The sequence below is a fragment of the Oncorhynchus keta genome, unplaced genomic scaffold (assembly GCF_023373465.1).
Source record: "Oncorhynchus keta strain PuntledgeMale-10-30-2019 unplaced genomic scaffold, Oket_V2 Un_scaffold_16992_pilon_pilon, whole genome shotgun sequence".
Classification (NCBI taxonomy): domain Eukaryota; kingdom Metazoa; phylum Chordata; class Actinopteri; order Salmoniformes; family Salmonidae; genus Oncorhynchus; species Oncorhynchus keta.
Genome location: NW_026290815.1, coordinates 68,105 through 75,340, shown reverse-complemented (window position 1 = coordinate 75,340; position 7,236 = coordinate 68,105). Strand labels below are relative to the sequence as shown.

Below are 7,236 nucleotides of genomic sequence, written 5' to 3'. Positions count from 1 at the left end.
AAAACGTCAACTAAAAAAACAACATTTATAAATATATATATTTATTAATCATACTTATCCAATCACAGTCCACTCCAAAAGACTTCCCTGCGCAGGCTCAGGGGCCTGTGATGGGCTACATTAACCTATGTGGTCTAATCTCGAGGCCATACTTCCAAATCTCAACTCATAATATGTCAAGATTAGATGAGGAATATGACTTCTAGAAATGGTATATCTATACATAATGTATCATTAAGATGAGGAATATGACTTCTAGAAATGGTATATCTATACATAATGTCACTATACAGCATATAGAGGAAACCTCTGTACCCCCACAGACACTTGACACTAAGTCAGTTAACCCCTATACCCACACAGACACCTGACGCCAAGTCAGTTAACCCCTGTACCCACACAGACACCTGACACCAAGTCAGTTAACCCCTATACCCACACAGACACTTGATACCAAGTCAGGTAACCCCTGTACCCACACAGACACTTGATACCAAGTCAGGTAACCCCTGTACCCACACAGACACTTGATACCAAGTCAGGTAACCCCTGTACCCACACAGACACTTGATACCAAGTCAGTTAACCCCTGTACCCACACAGACACTTGATACCAAGTCAGGTAACCCCTGTACCCACACAGACACTTGATACCAAGTCAGTTAACCCCTGTACCCACACAGACACTTGATACCAAGTCAGGTAACCCCTGTACCCACACAGACACTTGATACCAAGTCAGTTAACCCCTGTACCCACACAGACACTTGATACCAAGTCAGGTAACCCCTGTACCCACACAGACACTGGACACCAAGTCAGGTAACCCCTGTACCCACACAGACACTGGACACCAAGTCAGGTAACCCCTGTACCCACACAGACACTTGATACCAAGTCAGGTAACCCCTGTACCCACACAGACACTTGACACCAAGTCAGGTAACCCCTGTACCCACACAGACACTTGATACCAAGTCAGGTAACCCCTGTACCCACACAGACACTGGACACCAAGTCAGTTAACCCCTGTACCCACACAGACACCTGACACCAAGTCAGGTAACCCCTGTACCTACACAGACACTGGACACCAAGTCAGGTAACCCCTGTACCCACACAGACACTGGACACCAAGTCAGGTAACCCTGTACCCACACAGACACTTGATACCAAGTCAGGTAACCCCTGTACCCACACAGACACTTGATACCAAGTCAGGTAACCCCTGTACCCACACAGACACTTGATACCAAGTCAGTTAACCCCTGTACCCACACAGACACTTGATACCAAGTCAGGTAACCCCTGTACCCACACAGACACTTGATACCAAGTCAGTTAACCCCTGTACCCACACAGACACTTGATACCAAGTCAGGTAACCCTGTACCCACACAGACACTTGATACCAAGTCAGGTAACCCCTGTACCCACACAGACACTGGACACCAAGTCAGGTAACCCCTGTACCCACACAGACACTGGACACCAAGTCAGGTAACCCCTGTACCCACACAGACACTTGACACCAAGTCAGGTAACCCCTGTACCCACACAGACACTTGACACCAAGTCAGGTAACCCCTGTACCCACACAGACACTTGATACCAAGTCAGGTAACCCCTGTACCCACACAGACACTGGACACCAAGTCAGTTAACCCCTGTACCCACACAGACACCTGACACCAAGTCAGGTAACCCCTGTACCTACACAGACACTGGACACCAAGTCAGGTAACCCCTGTACCCACACAGACACTGGACACCAAGTCAGGTAACCCCTGTACCTACACAGACACTTGACACCAAGTCAGGGGACTTAGATTACTGCTTTGTCTAAAACTCAGGTACCGACACCACATGTATTAGTTACCACGTTGTCATGTTGAACAGATTAACATCGGGTATCGGAGTAGATACCAATCATTCCCCCTCGTGGTTTTATTCCCGTGTTCAGCATCTCGATCAGGAGACGAGAGAAAGGACCGAGAACACCACGGTCTAAGCGACCTGTGTTGAATTAAAAACGGGAGAGACTGGGAGCTAAGCTTCCACTTGTCATGCTGGTGATGTCTTCTAGTTTTGTCAACATTTTGTCTGTTTTTTTGTAACATGAGATATTATTATTATTATATTATATTATGAGATAGGTTGATGATGATGAGATATTATTATTATTATATTATATTATATTATGAGATAGGTTGATGCTATTGAAGGATTTATTATAATTTTTTAATTTATACAGAATGTCACACCAGCTCTAGTATGATGAGGAAACTATTAGGATCCATTTTGTTTATGATGGCCAGGCGGCACCGTTTATGACGTGGCACGCAACCATTGGTTGATGGTCGATGCAACATCTGCTCATGTAGATCTGGACCAATGAATCCAGTCTCATTGAAGAAGGAGGAAGTCCAGCCAGACATTTCTTCAAAATAAAAGACGCACAAACTACTGTAAATTGCTTGGTTTTTAAAATGGTTTAAAAAAACGTTCTGTTATATGAAATAAAAAAAAATTCAAAAAAACTAAATGATATACCATTAGATTTATTCAAAGCCTCTTTTGTATTTAATTAATGACATATTACCACAGTGACATTATGCCAAAGCTGGTAACACATGATGTTATTAAAAACCATTAAACTATTTACAGTGTTACTGAAGCATTAGCACATTAAAAGTCATTACGTAACCAAGAGATTAATTAAAGTCAAAATGAATGAATCAACAGAAAGTTAAACCAAGAGGCCTTTATCCAGATCTTCACGGGACTGTCCTGAACTCGAGGCCTTTATCTAGATCTTCACAGGACTGTCCTGAACTCGAGGCCATTATCCAGATCTTCACAGGACTGTCCTGAACTCGAGGCCTTTATCCAGATCTTCACAGGACTGTCCTGAACTCGAGGCCATTATCCAGATCTTCACAGGACTGTCCTGAACTCGAGGCCATTATCCAGATCTTCACAGGACTGTCCTGAACTCGAGGCCTTTATCTAGATCTTCACAGGACTGTCCTGAACTCGAGGCCTTTATCCAGATCTTCACGGGACTGTCCTGAACTTGAGGCCATTATCTAGATCTTCACGGGACTGTCCTGAACTTGAGGCCATTATCTAGATCTTCACAGGACTGTCCTGAACTTGAGGCCTTTATCCAGATCTTCACAGGACTGTCCTGAACTTGAGGCCTTTATCCAGATCTTCACAGGACTGTCCTGAACGAGGCCTTTATCCAGATCTTCACAGGACTGTCCTGAACTCATCAAAGATGAAACTTGGCACGTGGGCCTCGGCCACCTTTAAAGACAGAAAAACAACAGATTATTATATGCATGTAAAATGTCATATATTATTATTATTATAGTATTTTTTCCCTCCCATGGGTGTTGTTGCTAATCCTAATCTGAACCTAATCTAATCCAATCCTAATCCAATCCTAACCTAATCCAATCCTAATCCAATCCAATCCTAATCCAATCCTAACCTAATCTAATCCAATCCTAATCCAATCCTAATCCAATCCTAACCTAATCCAATCCAATCCTAATCTAATCCTAATCCAATCCAAACCTAATCCTAATCCTAATCTAATCATGATCCTAATCCAATCCTAATCTAATCTAATCCTAATCTAATCCTAATTCAATCCTACTCTAATCCTGATCCTAATCTAATCCTAATCTAATCCTAATCCAATCCTAATCTGATCCTGATCCTAATCTAATCCTAATCCAATCCTAATCTAATCCTGATACTAATCCAATCCTACCTTGCGAGGCAGTTTGGTGTAGCGTACGTAATCCTCCAGAAACATCAGAGCTCCCACCACATCGGACGGCATGTCCGGGATCTTCTGACTGTAAAATAATTATTTACCCAAAATCTACATTTCATTCAATTTGAAGCAGAATATAATCCACATATAATAACACAGTGATCCACAAAATGTACTTCATTTTTTAATTTAAATTGTATTTATACAGATTAGATCTATGGAGATAACGTTTGTTTTTTTGTTGCAAGAAAGAGCTGTTTGAAATAGCAGCCTTGGGCATCGTTCACTAGCAATACATGTATTATATATAAATACATCTGACTTTACTGTGATATCACTGTTTACGCTCTTAAAATTAATGTGAATATGGGATGTTTTTAAACTGGCAAATCAATCAAACAATCAATCACTCAACAAATCAATCACTCAACAAATCAATCAAACAAATCAATCAATCAACAAATCAATCAATCAACCAATCAATCAATCAACAAATCAATCAATCAACAAATCAATCAACAAATCAATCAACAAATAAATCAAACAATCAATTGATCAATCAATCACTCAACAAATCAATCAACAAATCAATCACTCAACAAATCAATCAACAAATCAATCACTCAACAAATCAATCAATCACTCAAATCAATCAATCAAATCAATCAATCAAATCAATCAAATCAATCAATCAATCAAATCAATCAATCAATCAAATCAATCAATCAAATCAATCAATCATCAAATCAATCAATCAACAAATCAATCAATCAACAAATCAATCAATCAACAAATCAATCAATCAACAAATCAATCAATCAAACAAATCAATCCATCAACAAATCAATCAATCAACAAATCAATCAATCAACAAATCAATCAATCAACAAATTAATCAATCAACAAATCAATCAATCAACAAATCAATCAATCAAACGTACCTGGTGCACTGTTCCATGACGGAGCAGGACCCCAATGAGAGCCAGGAACTGCTCTGTGTATCTGGAGTGGAACTGCTTCAGCAGAGTGAGCAGGCCAAGAACCAGAGGAGACCAGTCTCAATCGGTGGCTTTCCTGGGACGTCATCCCTGGACAAATAGGAGAATACAGCCAATCACATGGACACACTCAACATGGGTCAGGACCAGCCAATCACATGGACACACTCAATATGGGTCAGGACCAGCCAATCACATGGTGGGACACACTCAATATGGGTCAGGACCAGCCAATCACATGGTGGGATACACTCAATATGGGTCAGGACCAGCCAATCACATGGTGGGACACACTCAACATGGGTCAGGACCAGCCAATCACATGGACACACTCAATATGGGTCAGGACCAGCCAATCACATGGTGGGACACACTCAATATGGGTCAGGACCAGCCAATCACATGGTGGGACACACTCAATATGGGTCAGGACCAGCCAATCACATGGTGGGATACACTCAATATGGGTCAGGACCAGCCAATCACATGGACACACTCAATATGGGTCAGGACCAGCCAATCACATGGTGGGATACACTCAATATGGGTCAGGACCAGCCAATCACATGGACACACTCAATATGGGTCAGGACCAGCCAATCACATGGTGGGACACACTCAATATGGGTCAGGACCAGCCAATCACATGGACACACTCAATATGGGTCAGGACCAGCCAATCACATGGTGGGGACACACTCAACATGGGTCAGGACCAGCCAATCACATGGACACACTCAATATGGGTCAGGACCAGCCAATCACATGGTGGGGACACACTCAACATGGGTCAGGACCAGCCAATCACATGGTGGGACACACTCAACATGGGTCAGGACCAGCCAATCACATGGACACACTCAATATGGGTCAGGACCAGCCAATCACATGGTGGGACACACTCAATATGGGTCAGGACCAGCCAATCACATGGACACACTCAACATGGGTCAGGACCAGCCAATCACATGGACACACTCAATATGGGTCAGGACCAGAGATTATATATTTTTTTATTACATATTTTTGGGATTGGGTTGGCTGGCAGGTGACCGGGGTTGGGTCGCCTTTACACAGGTCTGATTGGTCATTTTGACCAATCAGATCATTTCTTTGGGCAAAAGATTAGAATTGGGCTGCCTGTGTAAACGCAGCCTACACTAAGTTTACAAAACATTAAGAACACCTTCCGACTATTGAGTTTTGTCTTCAGAACAGCCTCATTCGTCAGGACATGAACTCTACAAGGTGTCTTAAGTGATCCACAGGGATGCTGGCCCATGTTGACTCTACAAGGTGTTGAAAGCGTTCCACAGGGATGCTGGCCCATGTTGACTCTACAAGGTGTTGAAAACGTTCCACAGGGATGCTGGTCCATGTTGACTCTACAAGGTGTTGAAAGCGTTCCACAGGGATGCTGGTCCATGTTGACTCCAACGCCCCACAGGTGTTGAATGTCCTTTGGGACAACTGTCCTTTGGGACATGCTGGCCCATGTTGACTAGACCAGGACTGATTTCCAATCCCACCTGCAGTTGTGTCAAGTCGGCCCAACACCAGGATGTGCCTTTGCCAACACTGGTGGGGACCCAACCCCAGTGGACCATTCAACCCCATCACCTGACAGGAAAACCCCAGTCACCTGAGCCAACCCAACCCCAAACCTGCAGCAACCAACCCAACCCCAGTCACCTGCCAGCCAACCCAACCCCAGTCACCTGGGATGTTGGCCACCCCAACCCAGTCACCTGCCAGCCAACCCAACCCCAGTCACCTGGTCAGCCAACCCAACCATGGACCTGCAACCCAGTCACCTGCAGCCAGCCAACCCAACCCCAGTCACCTGGAACTGCCTCACCACAGCCAACCCAACCCCAAGACTGCCAGCCAACCCAACCCCAGTCACCTGACAGCCAACCCAACCCCAGTCACCTGACAGCCAACCCAACCCCAGTCACCTGCCAGCCAACCCAACCCAACCCCAATCACCTGCCAGCCAACCCAACCCAACCCCAGTCACCTGAAAGCCAACCCCAGTCACCTGCCAGCCAACCCAACCCCAGTCACCTGCCAGCCAACCCAACCCCAGTCACCTGACAGCCAACCCAACCCCAGTCACCTGCCAGCCAACCCAACCCCAGTCACCTGACAGCCAACCCAACCCAACCCCAATCACCTGACAGCCAACCCAACCCCAGTCACCTGACAGCCAACCCAACCAACCCCAGTCACCTGCCAGCCAACCCCAGTCACCTGACAGCCAACCCAACCCCAATCACCTGCCAGCCAACCCAACCCAACCCCAGTCACCTGAAAGCCAACCCAACAGTCACCTGCCAGCCAACCCAACCCCAGTCACCTGCCAGCCAACCCAACCCAACCCCAGTCACCTGCCAGCCAACCCAACCCCAGTCACCTGACAGCCAACCCAACCCCAGTCACCTGCCA

General features: G+C 45.2%; 2 long non-coding RNA genes and 1 pseudogene across 5 annotated transcripts; 1 reads left to right on the top strand and 2 right to left on the bottom strand.

Moving 5' to 3' along the window:
* Positions 1-73: 73 nt before the first annotated feature.
* LOC127927655 (uncharacterized) lies at positions 74-1,550 on the bottom strand. Its single transcript, XR_008128302.1, has 3 exons — positions 1,514-1,550; positions 448-1,075; positions 74-367 (listed from the first exon to the last, which is right to left on the bottom strand). It is a non-coding gene; the product is annotated as an uncharacterized LOC127927655 (long non-coding RNA).
* Positions 508-1,514, top strand: LOC127927653 (uncharacterized). Of its 4 annotated transcripts, none has more exons than XR_008128299.1 (4): positions 508-622; positions 743-1,142; positions 1,182-1,381; positions 1,421-1,514. It is a non-coding gene; the product is annotated as an uncharacterized LOC127927653 (long non-coding RNA). The 4 variants fall into 4 exon arrangements; XR_008128296.1 differs by having other exon boundaries at positions 663-1,142; XR_008128298.1 differs by having other exon boundaries at positions 555-702; positions 823-1,142.
* A 995-nt stretch (positions 1,551-2,545) lies between the features above and the next one.
* Positions 2,546-7,236, bottom strand: part of LOC118382337 (WASH complex subunit 5-like) — a 67,102-nt pseudogene continuing 62,411 nt past the window's right edge.